We start from the raw sequence: 15284 nt of genomic DNA, 5'->3' as shown, positions 1-15284 counted from the left end.
AAGTCAATGCAACAGATTGAATTTAAGACACAAGTTTAGTGAACTTACAGATTACTGTTTGAGTTCAACATAAAGAAGAAAAGATTTTGCGTTCTGCAGAGTAAATTCGCAAGCAGGCTGTCTTGCTAGTATTGAAATAAACATATTTCTTAAAGCTTGTTTTGTTGGATTATGTCAGAAGCAGAGCTGTGCTTCTTGAGGGAAGGTGAGCTTCCTCTAGGCCCGTCAGAATGAAGCTTTCACTGTCCTGCCCTTCAGAGGCTGGGGGTGGTCGGTAGTTCTGCTTGATGCAGACTTCTTGATCGCCTTCAGCATTTGCTAGCAGACTGCGGAACTGCGCCAGCTTGGGGGAAGGATAACATGTTTAGAGAAGCAATAGCTCTTGATGTCACACAGAACACTGTTTTTTTTTTTCTAATATGATTGATGCACTGTTATGTAGAAAATCAGGTTGAAGACTGCAATGGTTTCACTGATGGAAAGGGAGGAAGCCAACAGTTCTTGCACATGTCTTTGCACAAGCATTTGGCTTCAGTTATCAATGACTGACTGGATTAGCATTCCAGCTTTCTCACACTTGAGTAAGAGACTTCCTTGCTTGGAACCTCAGTTTCCATATGGTACTATTTCACTGTGTTTTGGTGAAGGCTAAATGGCTCAACAGAGATAAGGTTCTTAGAATGGCGTTTGGCATGTAGTATATGCTAAAGAAGTGTTAGCTCTTATACCAACAGGTCACACTGCAGGTTTGCTGTGAGACTTGACTGACAAAATGTATGCAAGGCACCTGATGAAAAAGAGCTGCTCAATCAATGGCAGTTTTAATTATAATTATAAATGATAATTAATGAGATATTTTAGTGACTATTGAAGAGCTTAAGCTTTAAAAAAATGAAAAACCAACATCAACGATCAAGGTATGCCACTCAAGAGTCACAGTTCCCAAAAGAGGGTGGATTTTCCCTTATTAAGGTGAAAAGAAGAGCGGGAATTCTGAATCTCTACATAAAGAAAAAAGTGCTTATAAGTACATTCTACTTTTTGGCTATTAATAGACCTGATGTCACTAAATAAATCTTTCTCAGTTGAAAGGGGACTCTCCAAAATTGAATGGCAAGAATAATTTCCCTCAGTGTGAATTGAACTGATATCCTGCCTTGCACTTCCGATTCCCCCGCATGCCCCTCTGATACGCTACCTGTTCCGCGCTCACACTGATGGTCTCTTTAAAGATGATCCAGGTGGACACTCTCATGAAGAGGAGGGTGAGTTAGTGAACCAAAGTAGGCCCCAGTAATCCGTGCATGAAGGCAGGAGGAACAGAGGGGTTGAAATTTGTGAATGGAGCTTTCTTGTTCTGAAAGAAAATTATAAGCGATGTATCATGCCCTGATGTAAAATATTTACATCATTGCATATATGACATACATATTATTTGGTAGATAGGTCTTAGCAAAGAATTTGATCAATATTTCTACTGTATAGTATTTCATGACTGGTATGTTTGTGGGTGGCTCAGCTGCCCATTAATGCAGGAGACAAGATTTGATCCCTGGGTGGGGAAGATCCCCTGGAGAAGGACATGGCAACCCACTCCAGTATTCTTGCCTGAAGAATCCCATGGATGGAGGAGCCTGGTCAGCTACAATCCATGGGTCACAAAGAATTGGATACCACTTAGTGACTAAACAGCGACAACAGCGTGTTTGTGAATATAAACAGTGAAAGTGACAGATGACAGAAAATACACTACACCAGGATTGTGACTGGTCTCTCTTCTTCCTTCCTCCATTTGGCTAAGCATAAGCAAAGGCTTTCTTATTTCTTTACTGATTGGTCATTCATGTAGGGGTTATTGGTGCTGACCTCTTGAGCAGTTAGAAATCCGCCCATAAGTTTATGGTCATCACTCATAATCGTGGGTGTGCATCAGCAGGTTCATTTAAGGGACAATTCTGTGGTGCTAGAGCAAGCATTTATCAAAGGATAATCCACAGGTACTGGACCTGTGCCGTTCAAACCCTTGTTGCTCTAGGGTCAACTGTATGAGCTTTTCTCTCTTAAAACTTCTAACGCATCTTTGGTTATGACCCATTTCCTTATTTGTAATCATTTGTTGTGTTTATATTTTTCCCCCCATCATCAACCTTGCCAAAAATGTCCTTTTTTGTTTTTTTTTTTCCCAAAGAATTAGTTTTTCACTTTATTGATAACATTTGACCTGCATTTATTCATTTTCTTTCTTATTTTATTAATGTTTTACTTCATCTTAATCATTTCCTTCTACTTTCTTTTCATGTATCATTTTTTACATTCTTGAATTGAGTGCTTATTTATCTTTAAACTTTCTCACTTTATAAAAGTTTAATTTTTTTGGCCTCAACCTGAACTAGATTTATTTTATATAAAGGTATGATAGTTCTACAAAGTGTGAATGACAATGGCAAATCTCTGATATATGATGTAAGTCTTTATTATCAAAACGGTAGAGTTAAGGTTAAATATATCAGAACAATCCATCTTTTTCTAAGCTGACAGTGGGCACCATAGTTACGATGCATGAAACAGCTATGAAAACCATGCTTCTACAGGCTTCATCTTGCTGAAATAGATCAGCGGTAACTATGAAAAATGGAACCAAAATAAATCACTGCATAAGAGAGCTCAGAAACGAGGACCGTGTAAGCAGTACCTTGATTTTCAGGTTGATGGGTTTGCTGAGGACTTCCTACTCCTCATATCAAATATGCAATTAAATGATTTCTGAGGTTCTGTAGATTCTTGTTCTCTGATTTAAACTAACTTAATGAGTCTATTTACCTTAGTTTTAACTGTTTTTAGGGCATCAAGTACTTCCTGAAGGTTTGGGTTGGCCTGACCCACCTGGAGATTAAAAAAATAAAGTGTGAGATAACAATTGTTAGCAAGTAAAATCCTAGTTAGTTAATTAAAAAAAATTAAACACAGTAACTGAAGAAAAGATATACAAGTCAAAATACAGGCATTTAGCACAACTAAAATACAAAAGCAAGCCTCTTTGGTCTGTTCTATTAAAATTCTAATCAGTCAAATGAATGGTATGTTACAAGTGTTCAGTAAAGATTAACTAGAATTACTATAATTCCAAAGTTAGTCACCCAAATATACTCCATTTAAGAGTAAACTTCCCTATAGGACTTTTCAGGGACTCTCCTACAGGAGATTTGAATCTTCCATATTAAATATCAAGTGAACTTTCTTTATGGGACAAAAGTCCTCTTCATATTTTTTTCCTGATGGAATATTAAATTGATAAACTCCTGACTCTGTGATGTAGAAAGTTTAGACGAAAAGTGAAAGATGAGCTGAAAAATAAAACAATTAGCCCACCATCAACACCTTCCATTTCATCTCTGCCTGAAATGTCTTTCTCTCTTCACGAGGGGAAAGTCAAGCAAAGCAAACATATACGGGAGACCAGCTTGTTCACCTGCGCTTTCACTAGTAGAAGGAGACATTTCAAAAGCAGAGAGACGCCAACACCCGTCTGCTGTATTTCACCCTAGCTTGTGGTCTGATTGGTAAGGGAATAATTGTAGCAGAGCTCCGAGGCTCTCTAGGACTCACCTTCATCAAAACGCCGACAATCACCAAACCATCAGCCTGTGAGGCGGCATCAGCAAGCTGGGGTACTTGGCAGAATTCCAGTGAACTAAATGAAGCTAAAACGCACAAGGTGATGGAGCAGTTATTCATACCACGGTGAAGGGAAAAGCAAGTTAGACCTTAACATGTGGGTCTATACAGCTATATCTTGGCTTGGATAGGTAAAACTTGTGCGACCCTTTATCCAGGGCATGGGAAGGGCTATGTTTGCACTCTTAAGAAAGGTTTTCTTAAGAAAATAGAGTTGAAGAGAGTGGGCACGTTGCAAATCCTGGAACCAGTAAGTAGAACTTCTTTTTCCCACAATATCATAACTATTCAATATTACTTCTTAAAACAAAACAAAACAGAAAAAACAGACACCTCTCTGTTTGGTGTGAGAATATGAAGTATTTCCGGCTAACTAGTTTGGAGACAAAAACTGCAATAATTTTCTAACTTGAGGTACCTGGTAACTTTGTGAGAAGGGGCTCCTGAGATGTGTGGAGTCTTGGCCAAGGGCAGGTTCTCCTGAGCGGATCCAGACACCTTTCAAACCAACAGCCCTTGCCTAAGTTCTCTGTGAACTCTAGACCTGTATATCCAAGGCCGTGTGCACGTCTTCCTGATTCTTTCCTGACATCTCCACATGGATGCCTGACATGCATCTCAAACTTAACACGGCCAAAGTGGCACTCTTGACTTTCTCTCTTCCAGACGCGTTTCATCTTCCCGCTTTAGCAAAAGGCGTCACCTTCCCTCTAACTGCTCAACCGAACGCTGCAGCCCTTATTCCTTTCTCACTTTTCTCCACTTACTGGCATCCATCCTTCCGCGCAGCGCATAGATGTTAGCCTTGCACTTAGTCCACAGCTCTAAGGCTTGGCATAACTGCTGATTTTCCTCTGGGATGGCAAGTCAAAATGGCAGGATTTGACTCGAATTATGGCTGAAATCAAATGCTACTCCTGAAAAAGTCTTTTTCTGACCACCTAATGTCAAGTGATCCCGGGTCGGTTCAATGACTGTATACCAAAGTCGTCCGCTCCCCGCCACCAATAGGTCTCCTCTCTGTCTCCGCTCTTTCTCCCCACCACTCCCATGGTCTCCCTTCCACCCTCCCTCCTACGCTCTCTCATAAGCCGAACTTAGTGACTGAGAGCCTGTCACCTCCAACCTGGATTAACCCACTTTTCTCAATTAGATAAGACGTTCATTGATTCAGATTTCTTCAGTTCAGTCACTCAGTCGTCTCCGACTGTTTGCTACCCCATGAACCACAGCACACCAGGCCTCCCTGTCCATCACCAACTGCCGGATTTCTTAGGTACAGCCAAATATCCTCCCCCAGACATAATACTATTACTAATTTAGATTTTCAGCCCATTTGATTTCAGTCCACTTTCAATTTTATGAAAAATAAATAGGAAAAAACAAAACATTTAATAGATTTCTGCACCATTGAAAGTTCCTAGCCTGGCTTTCTAGTGTAACATAAAGTAAGTTTTATTTGTATGCTATTCCCAAGTCTTCTATCAAAATGAATACTACACATACTGTGTTCCTAACAATCCCTCTTACAAAAATCTGCCCTACACAATTGCTTTCACCAGTGTAAGATATTTGTACAAATATAGTTATTACCCGTTGTTTTTTGTAAAGAGAAAAAAACACAACAGAATAAAATGGGAAAGGCATTGCAATTGTTCCTATGTAGGACTTAGTTAATAAATTCTAACATATGCATAAATGGAATTACCGTACAACTTTAGGAATTCCTACTGACTTGGAACAATGCTCATGATCATTAGTAAATGAAAAAAAAAAAAAAAGCATGTTGCAAAACGTGTATTACAGATTCATTCTACAAGAGTAAAACAAAAAAGCCAACCCGTCTGCATCAGTACAAACTTATTGAACAGTCATGCATACAAAGAACAAAAGTTTTTTGGTTTCAGTCTCCATACCCCTGTTGAGAGTTTGATGCACATTTTCTTGATTTTATCGTGGATATACGGGCAGAATATCTTGAATTAAATCACAAACTTCCATGTGGAGGCAAGTCAAGTGGCCAGAGGGTAGTGGCCTACTGCCAGGAAGCCCCAAACCCTCGTCTAGAGGAGGTTACTCGTTGTGATGACTCCTGAGGTTAAACTGGCCCTCTTAGTAGAATCTTAATGGAGTGCCTCAGCCTGGCTATACCTCTGCTGCGGGTGTGTGCACCCTTGAACCTTTAAATGGGAAGAGAATGATGGTGTGTTCCCCCTGGGGCTCAGAGCTTTAAAAGGAGAGCAGCAACTCCCCTTGAGGTTAGCCTGATGTCAGGCAGCAGTTTCTGAGACATTCTGAAATGAAAGCACATTGGAGGCTCAGGAGTTTGACTGCAAATTCACCTGCCTCCCTCACGTGAAAAATTGTCCTCCATTGCCAAACACAATGTGTCACTGTTTAGGTTTAATGGAGCCTAGGAATTCTTTACAGACCGCAAAATGCTCATTCCTTGGAGCCGTTGAAATTGTGTCTTAAGTGATAAGGAGGGCTTCCCTGGTGGTTCAGACAGGTAAAGAATCTGCCTGCAATGCAAGGGACCCTGGTTTGATCCCTGAGTGGGGAAGATCCCTTAGAGAAGGGATAGGCTGCCCACTCCAGTAGTCTTGCCTGGAGAATCCCATGGACAGAGGAGCCAGGCAGGCTACAGTCCCTGGGGTCACAAAGCGCTGGACATGACTGAGCGACTAACACACACCCCCGTGTTATGAGGGGGCTACTTCTGGGAGGACTCTCGGCGTAGCTGCTCTCACTCGTTCAGCTGCATTACCTCTGCAGAAAATGTGGCTCCATCCACTAAGTGCTCAGAGCCACAGTCATCGGTGCTGCCCCAGTGAAAATGGAACTGACGCAGCCTGTAGCTCTCAGGTAGAGGACCGCCTTTCAGCACTAGGAGGAAAGCAAAGTGCTGTTAGTGCCACAGTCTTGAGCTCCAGCTTGTCTTTGCATTGAATCCAAATTAGCATTAAATTGGGTCAAGTAGTAATGAAAATAAACCGTAGTCCAAAGTTCCCATCCTGTTGGTCTTTTCCCCATGCCCACAATGATGGGCTCAGATGTGTGCCGCACCTTAAGATCGTGGGTGACTGATACGGTTCCCAGCACATGGGCTATAATTTTATCTTTTCCTGTTTTCAGGAAAACATATTGGAAGATGAGTGAATTATAGGATGAGAGGTCTTTCCTTGAACCTGCTTTAGTTTATAAGTTCATTCATTCTTTCAACAGACAGTAATGGACAGCATGCATTAAGACATCTAGCAATTTATTTTCAGTAACAAATCACTCTGCACATATCTTGTAACTGATCAAGATACAAGAGGGTATTCTGACAGCTTTGCTGAGAATTCCAAGCCAGGGACGAAAAAAGTTCCAGTAGGAGGGTAGGGTCAATTTTAAAATTCTCATACTGAAGGGTCATTTTGCTTTAGAGAGCCTATCCAACCTTATGATTAAAACACACACAGTACCAGACCTAATCCAATATTAACATCTAGCCCCAAGATGTCTGAAATTTAGGCTCTGAACCTTGTAGGAAAGTGCTATGACTAATTTTGCCTTTTGACAGTAGAGCTAATTTATGAAACTGCTATTTAGTAAATTATTCAGTAACAGTTTTGAGAATTTTCCTGTGAACGAGGAAGTGTGCTAGATTCTGGCAGATGAAGATAATTCAGTTACTATGATCTAATAGGAAGAGGGGAAGGTAGACAAAAATACTTATGCACAGAATGATTCCATGCAAGATACACCCAAGACCAGTATTTTTTTTTTTTTTTTACTGGTACCCAAGCACTTCACAAGCTGGTGATGGACAGGGAGGCCTGGCATGCTGCGATTCATGAAGCTGCAAAGAGTCGGACACGACTGAGTGACTGAACTCAACTGAACTGAAACTCTTCCTTGGTATGGAGCCATTTTCCTGGCCACAAAAAATAAATATACTCTTCATGTGTATTTCTTCCCTAATGCGCTCCTCCAACCTCATCTCAATTAGAAAATATTTGCCTTTTCAGTTTTTATATTCATGATGGTTCACAGAATTTTGTGAAAAAGGACTGTTCATTCAGAGGGTGTAAAGTTAGCATAAAGACATTGGAAGCCAGAAGAGATGAAATAGAGTCACTGAGAAGGAGAAGGGCTGAAAAAAGAGCGAGCTGGGAGTCCCCAGAATCATCCTTAACACTTGGAAATGTTTTAAGACTTCAAGACACCTCAGTAGATGGCGTCAATGCTACACATGTGCGCAAAACACTGAACATGGGTGTCCGTGTTCTGCAAGCCGTACTGTTTAAATTTCCCAGCAAGTCAAAGACAGAAATCAGGAGGGTCGTTTGGCTCACCTGATCTATTATCACTGTCCTCAAAGTTTACATGGAAGGAATGTCCCACGTTGACGATTTCTTTGGCTGTGGCTGGATTGTAGGAGATACTGAGAGGTTTCAGAGAGGGATCACGCTTGGTTTCACTGGTTTTAATGTCGATAGGAGACTAGTTATTTCCATTTGCAATGGGATGCAGCTTGCACCAGTGTTCAGGACCTACCAGGAAAACGTGATTAAACCAAAACTGATCTAATGCTTGACTCCAGGTTTTAGGAATATAATTTTCCTAGATTAGGATTTATTCAGGTATCTGAAATGGTATTCTGGTTAGCTTAATGGAAATCCAAGGTTTGAGAATGCCCCTTTCCTATGCTACACTGTAAAACAGAGTCTTTGTCAACAGAGTTAATATACTCATAGTCTATGGGATCAGACTATACATATTTTGCTGTTAGCAATAGACCTCTCTGTACATAGGGAGGGAGAGAGGCTGAGAGGGAGAGAGGAGAAAAGAGGCAGAATACATTCTGTGGACAAGCATGGCCCAAAGGACAACTGTTGAGAATGCATGCAAAGCTGGTATAAGTCAAAGGCACTTCAAACCATTAACCTATGACTTTACCGTTATTTTACGTGCTCAATATCTCTTTTCCTGGAAAAGGGAACAAGCCGTTATTTAAGCTACATGAGCAGAAGAATGCTCACCGTTTTCACCATCATATCCCCAGTCAGGACTTGCCATGATCTTCTACTTAGTTTTCTTCTTCTGATCACAAAGGGAAGACCTGGAATAACTGACTGTCACTGAACGTGCAATAGATGACTGAATCCACAGTTCGCAGGGTTTTTATAGAAATGTCTATGTCTTTGTGCATGAGTGTTACTCACTCAGCCCGCTAGTTCATCATCTTCATCTATCAGGAAGCATATGCCTGTTAAAAAAAGGTATTGTTAAAAAGCTCACAAAAGTAAGGGCAGTTCTAATTGTTTTATTCTCTTATATTGTTAAAGAGAAATTTCAAAATCTTGGCTTCTGCAAAACCAAGCCCTGTTATTCTCATGCTAGTAGAAGATATGGCTGAGTTATCACACCTGATGCTTTGAATATCTAGTTACAAAGGACTGTGCATTTGAGACTCCCAGCTTTTACCCTTGCTGGATGCTTAAGCAATACTGCTGCTGCTAAGCCACTTTGTCGTGTCCGACTCTGTGTGACCCCACAGACAGCAGCCCACCAGGCTCCTCCATCCATGGGATTTTCCAAGCAAGAGTACTGGAGTGGGTTGCCATTGCCTCCTCCCCTTTAGCAATACTAGCAACAGTAATTCAGTCAGGAGAATAATTTGCATATTTACAGGCAGATCAGAACCAATGTCATGATGTTAATTTAAAATCAGAGAAGAGACTCACTAATCATTTGGAATACATTGGGTTTGCAGTTGGTAGTATATTGTAAGATCTTAGGGAAAAACACAAACTTTTTGGCAACTCAATATATTATTCATGACAGTCCATTTCGAAGACATACAAGATGAGACTAAAGGTCCTCGTTTTTAAGCAGTATTGGAATTCACAAATGGAGATTTGTCTTCTGTGTGAGCACAGTTGTGTCTGACTCTTTGCAACCCCCTGGACTGTAGCCCACTCCCCGCCCTTCTCTGTTGCCTTACCAGCTGCCAGCTGATTTGTGTGTGCTCATTCATGCACTCAACAAATCATTGTATGTGTGCTCCGTCATGTCTGGCTCTTTGCAACCCTGTGGACTATAGCCCACCAGGCTCCTCTGTCCATGGAATTTTTCTGGGCAAGAATACCGGAGTGCGTTGCCATTTCCAACTCCAGGGGATCTTCCTGGCCCAGGGGTTGAACCTGTGTCTCTTGCATCTTCTACACTGGCAGGTGAATTCTGTACCACTGCTGCTGCTGCTGCTGCTAAGTCACTTCAGTCGTGTCCGACTCTGTGTGATCCCATAGACGGCAGCCCCCCAGGCTCCTCTGTTCCTGGGATTCTCCACGCAAGAGACTGGAGTGGGCTGCCAGTGCCTTTTCCAATATGCATCTATGCATGCTAAGTCGCTTCAGTCGTGTACGACTCTGTGCGACCCCATGGACAGCAGCCCACCAGGCTCTTCTGTCCACGGGATTCCTCAGGCAAGAACACTGGAGTGGCTGCCATTTCTTCCTCCCTAGACCCACCACAAATGGAGAGCATTTTATTAAGACTGAAATTAAATACAGCCCAGTATTTATTTTACATCTGAAATATTGAAATAGAAGCCTTTCTTTCGTATAGTTTCATATAATCTATAGGAAAAAAACAAACAGAGGGGAGGTCCTAAGATGGCGGAGGAAATAGGACGGGAAGACCACTTTCTCCCTCACAAATTCCTCAAAAGAACTTTTCAACGCTGAGCAAACTCCACAAAACAACTTCTGAATGCTGGCAGAGGACATCAGGCAACCAGAAAAGCAGACCATTGTCTTCGAAAACAGGTAGGAAAAAATATAAAAGAGGAAAAGAGAGACAAAGGAGGTGGGGAGGGAGCTCCCTCCTGGGAAGGGAAGCCTGTCCTGGGAAGGGAATTTTAAGAAGAGAGGTTTCCAAACACCAGGAAACACTCTCCCTGCTGAGTCTGTGGCGAGCCTTGGAAGCACAGGGGGCAACATAACAGGAAGGAAAAATAAATAAATAATTAAAACCAAGAGATTACAAGCCCAACAGTAACTCCCCCAGCGGAAAAGCAGCACAGACGCCTGCATCCGCCATTGGGAAGTGGGGGCAGGGCAGGGAAGCGCGGGAGGCGTGGGCTGCAGAGATTTGTAAGAATCGGGCAGGAACGCCCCACGAGTAATCAGAACGATCTAAATGGGCTAGCAAACCAGACTGTGGGATAGCTACCACGCGAAAAGCTAGAACATAAGACACCGCCAGGACCACACACAGAACAAAGGATGGAACGGAAATAGCCGGCTGCAGACCATCCCCCACCAGGGACAGGCAGCCAGAGCAGTAAGGGCTGGAAAGGGGCAATTGCAGACCCAGAGGGACTTTACTTACCAAACTGCAAGCAGGCTTCTTTGCTAAGACTTCTGGGGGTGCTGGACAGTCACCATCTGCCTCACAAGGGGTGCCAGGGGTACACCCAGAAAGCTGAGCAGCAGAGACAGAAAAGGCGACAAGTCGCAGGGACCGCGCTCGCCAAACTCCTGAGCTACTCGGACCTGGGAAGGGCACAAAACACAGTCCCAACCGAATCTGAGCCTCTGAGGGCTACCTGAGCGCCGAACCTGAGTGGCTTAGACCAGGGAGGTGCACGCAGTCTAGGGCCGGCCTCAGACGGTTCCCGGCTGAGCATCGTAGAACCAGAGCGGTTTGTGTGCTGCGAGAAGGGACAGGTCCAGTGGGGCTGAGACACTGTGTGCACACGACAGTGCTATTTGTTTGCAGCATCCCCCCTCCCCACAGCGCGACTGAACTAGTGAGCCTAAAAAACCAGCAAACAGAAGAAGTTAAACAGAGGGAACCACCTTGTAAGTGACCCCGCACTGCCCACAACATCAGAGAAGGGCCAGATCTATCTTTACTATTTTTACAATCGTTCCTTTTTTTTTTTTCTCGCTTTTTTTTTCTAACGTTTTAAAAAAATTGTTAAGTCTTCTATTTTGCTTCTAATTTTTATTTCTATAACCTACTATTACTTTTCAAAAAAAAAGACTATTTTTTTTTTAAGGCAAACACCATATATAGTCTTTATGTGGTTGTTGTTGGAGTTTTTTAATAATTCTTGTGGCTTTTTTTTCTTTTTTTCCTTCTGCTTCTTTTCTTTAATATTGTATTTTTGAAAATCCAACCTCTACTCTAGAATTTTAATCTTTGCTTTTTGGTTTTTGTTGTCAATTTTGGACATTTAAAAACCCAAACTTCACTACCCAATTTTACCTGAGAGAGAGATTACTGGCTTGACCACTCTCTCCTCCTTTGGACTCTCCTTTTTCTCCATCAGGTGGCCTCTGTCTCTTTCCTCCCCCATCTCTTCTCTATCCAACTCTGTGAATCTCTGTGTGTTCCAGACGGTAGAGAACACCTAAGGAACTGGTTACTGGCAAGATTTGTCTCTCTCCTTTTCATTCCTCTCTCTTATCCTCCTGGCCACCTCTGTCTACTTCCTCCCTCTCCTCTTCCCTGTATAACTCCGTAAATACCTCTGAGCGGTCCAGACTATGGAGCGCACATAAGGAAGTGACTACTGGCTAGCTTGCTCTCTCCTCTTTTGATCTCACCGCATCTCATTCCAGTCACCACTAACTACCCCCTCCCTCTTCTCTTCTCCATGTAACTCAGTGAACCTCTCTGGGTGTCCCTCAATATGGAGAAACTTCTCATCTTTAACCTAGATGTTTTATCATTGGTGCTGTATAGATGGAGAAATCTAGAGGCTGCTGTAAAAATAAGACTGAAAACCAGAAGCAGGAGGCTTAAGTCCAAAGCCTGAGAACATCAGAGAACTCCTGAATTCAGGGAACATTAAGCAATAGGAGCTCATCAAATGCCTCCATGCCTATACTGAAACCAAAGCTCCACCCAAGGGCCAACAAGTTCCAGAGCAAGACATACCATGCAAATTCTCCAGCAACACAGGAACGCATCCCTGAGCTTCATTATACAGGCAGCTCAAAGCTACTCCAAAACCTTTGATGTCTCATAACCCATTACTGGTCACTCCGCTGTACTCCAGAGAGAAGAAACCCAGCTCCACCCACCAGAACTCCAACACAAGCCTCCCTAACCAGGAAACCTTGACAAGCCACTGATACAACCCCACCCACAATGAGGAAGCTCCATGATAAAGAGAACTCCACAAATTACCAGAATATTAAAAGGCCACCCCAAATGCAGCAATATAACCAAGATGAAGAGACAGAGGAATACTCAGCAGGTTAAGGAACAGGAGAAATGCCCACCAAACCAAACAAAAGAGGAAGAATAGGGAATCTACCTGAGAAAGAATTCCAAATATTGATAGTGAAAATGATCCAAAATCTTGAAATCAAAATGGAATCACAGATAAGTAGCCTAGAGACAAGGATTAAGAAGATGCAAGAAAGGTTTAACAAGGACCTAGAAGAAATAAAAAAGAGTCAATATATAATGAATAACACAATAAATGAGATCAGAAACACTCTGGAGGCAACAAATAGTAGAATAATGGAGGCAGAAGATAGGATTAGTGAAATAGAAGATAGAATGGTAGAAATAAATGAATCATAGAGGAAAAAAGAAAAACTATTTAAAAGAAATGAGGACAATTTCAGAGACCTCCAGGACAACATGAAACGCTCCAACATTCGATTTATAGGAGTCCCAGAAGAAGACAAAAAGAAAGACCATGAGAAAATCCTTGAGGAGATAATAGTTGAAAACTTCCCTAAAATGGGGAAGGAAATAATCACCCAAGTCCAAGAAACCCAGAGAGTTCCAAATAGGATAAACCCAAGGCGAACCCCCCAAGATACATATTAATCAAATTAACAAAGATCAAACACAAAGAACAAATATTAAAAGCAGCAAGGGAAAAACAACAAATAACACACAAGGGGATTCCCATAAGGATAACAGCTGATCTTTCAATAGAAACTCTTCAGGCCAGGAGGGAATGGCAAGACATACTTGAAGTGATGAAAGAAAATAACCTACAGCCAGATTACTGTACCCAGCAAGGATCTCATTCAAATACGAAGGAGAAATCAAAAGCTTTACAGACAAGCAAAAGCTGAGAGAATTCAGCACCACCAAACCAGCTCTCCAACAAATGCTAAAAGATATTCTCTAGACAAGAAACACAAAAAGGGTGTATAAACCCGAACCCAAAACAATAAAGTAAATGGTAACGGGATCATACTTGTCAATAATTACCTTAAACGTAAATGGGTTGAATGCCCCAACCAAAAGACAAAGATTGGCCGAGTGGATACAAAAACAAGACCCCTCTATATGCTGCTTACAAGAGACCCACCACAAAACAAGGGACACATACAGACTGAAAGTGAAGGGCTGGAAAAAGATATACCACGCAAATAGAGACCAAAAGAAAGCAGGAGTGGCAATACTCATATCCGATAAAATAGACTTTAAAACAAAGGCTGTGAAAAGAGATAAAGAAGGCCACTACATAATGATCAAAGGATCAATCCAAGAAGAAGATATAACAATTATAAATATATACGCACCCAATATAGGAGCACCGCAATATGTAAGACAAATGCTAACAAGTATGAAAGGGGAAATTAACAATAACACAATAATAGCAGGACACTTTAATACCCCACTCACACCTTATGGACAGATCAACTAAACAGAAAATTAACAAAGAAATGCAAACTTTAAATGATACATTAGACCAGTTAGACCTAATTGATATCTATAGGACATTTCACCCCAAACCATGAATTTCACCTTTTTCTCAAGTGCTCATGGAACCTTCTCCAGGGTAGATCACATCCTGGGCCATAAATGTAACCTTGATAAATTAAAAAAAATCGAAATCATTCCAAGCATCTTTTCTGACCATAATGCATTAAGATTAGATCTCAATTACAGAAGAAAAACTATTAAAAATTCCAATATATGGAGGTTGAACAACACACTTCTGAATAACCAACAAATCACAGAAGAAATTAAAAAAGAAATCAAAATATGCATAGAAACTAATGAAAATGAAAACACAACAACCCAAAACCTGTGGGACACTATAAAATCAGTGCTGAGAGGAAAGTTCATAGCACTACAGGCATACCTCAAGAAACAAGAAAAAAAGTCAAATAAATAACTTAACTCTACACCTAAAGCAACTAGAAAAGGAAGAATTGGAGAACCCCAGAGTTAGTAGAAGGAAAGAAATCTTAAAAATTAGGGGCAGAAATAAATGCAAAGAAACAAAAAGAGACCATAGCAAAAATCACCAAAGCCAAAAGCTGGTTCTTTGAAAGGATAAATAAAATTGACAAACCATTAGCCAGACTCATTAAGAAGCAAAGAGAGAAAAATCAAATCAATAAAATTAGACATGAAAATGGAGAGATCACAACAGACAACACAGAAATACAAAGGATCATAAGAGACTACTATCAGCAATTATATGCCAATAAAATGGACAACGTGGAAGAAATGGACAAATTCTTAGAAAAGTACAATATTCCAAAACTGAACCAGGAAGAAATAGAAAATCGTAACAGACCCATCACAAGCATGGAAATTGAAACTGTAATCAGAAATAGAAATCTTCAGCA

The 15284-nt window shown here is 41.4% G+C and overlaps 1 pseudogene; it reads right to left on the bottom strand.

Annotated features, from left to right (window-relative positions):
* Positions 1-99: 99 nt before the first annotated feature.
* On the bottom strand, positions 100-8754 carry LOC108635329 (annotated as a pseudogene).
* Between the last annotated feature and the right edge of the window lie 6530 nt (positions 8755-15284).

This window comes from Capra hircus, unplaced genomic scaffold (assembly GCF_001704415.2).
Source record: "Capra hircus breed San Clemente unplaced genomic scaffold, ASM170441v1, whole genome shotgun sequence".
Classification (NCBI taxonomy): Eukaryota; Metazoa; Chordata; class Mammalia; order Artiodactyla; family Bovidae; genus Capra; species Capra hircus.
The sequence above is the reverse complement of the archived record's forward strand: the minus strand, read 5'-3'. Positions and strand labels throughout refer to the sequence as shown.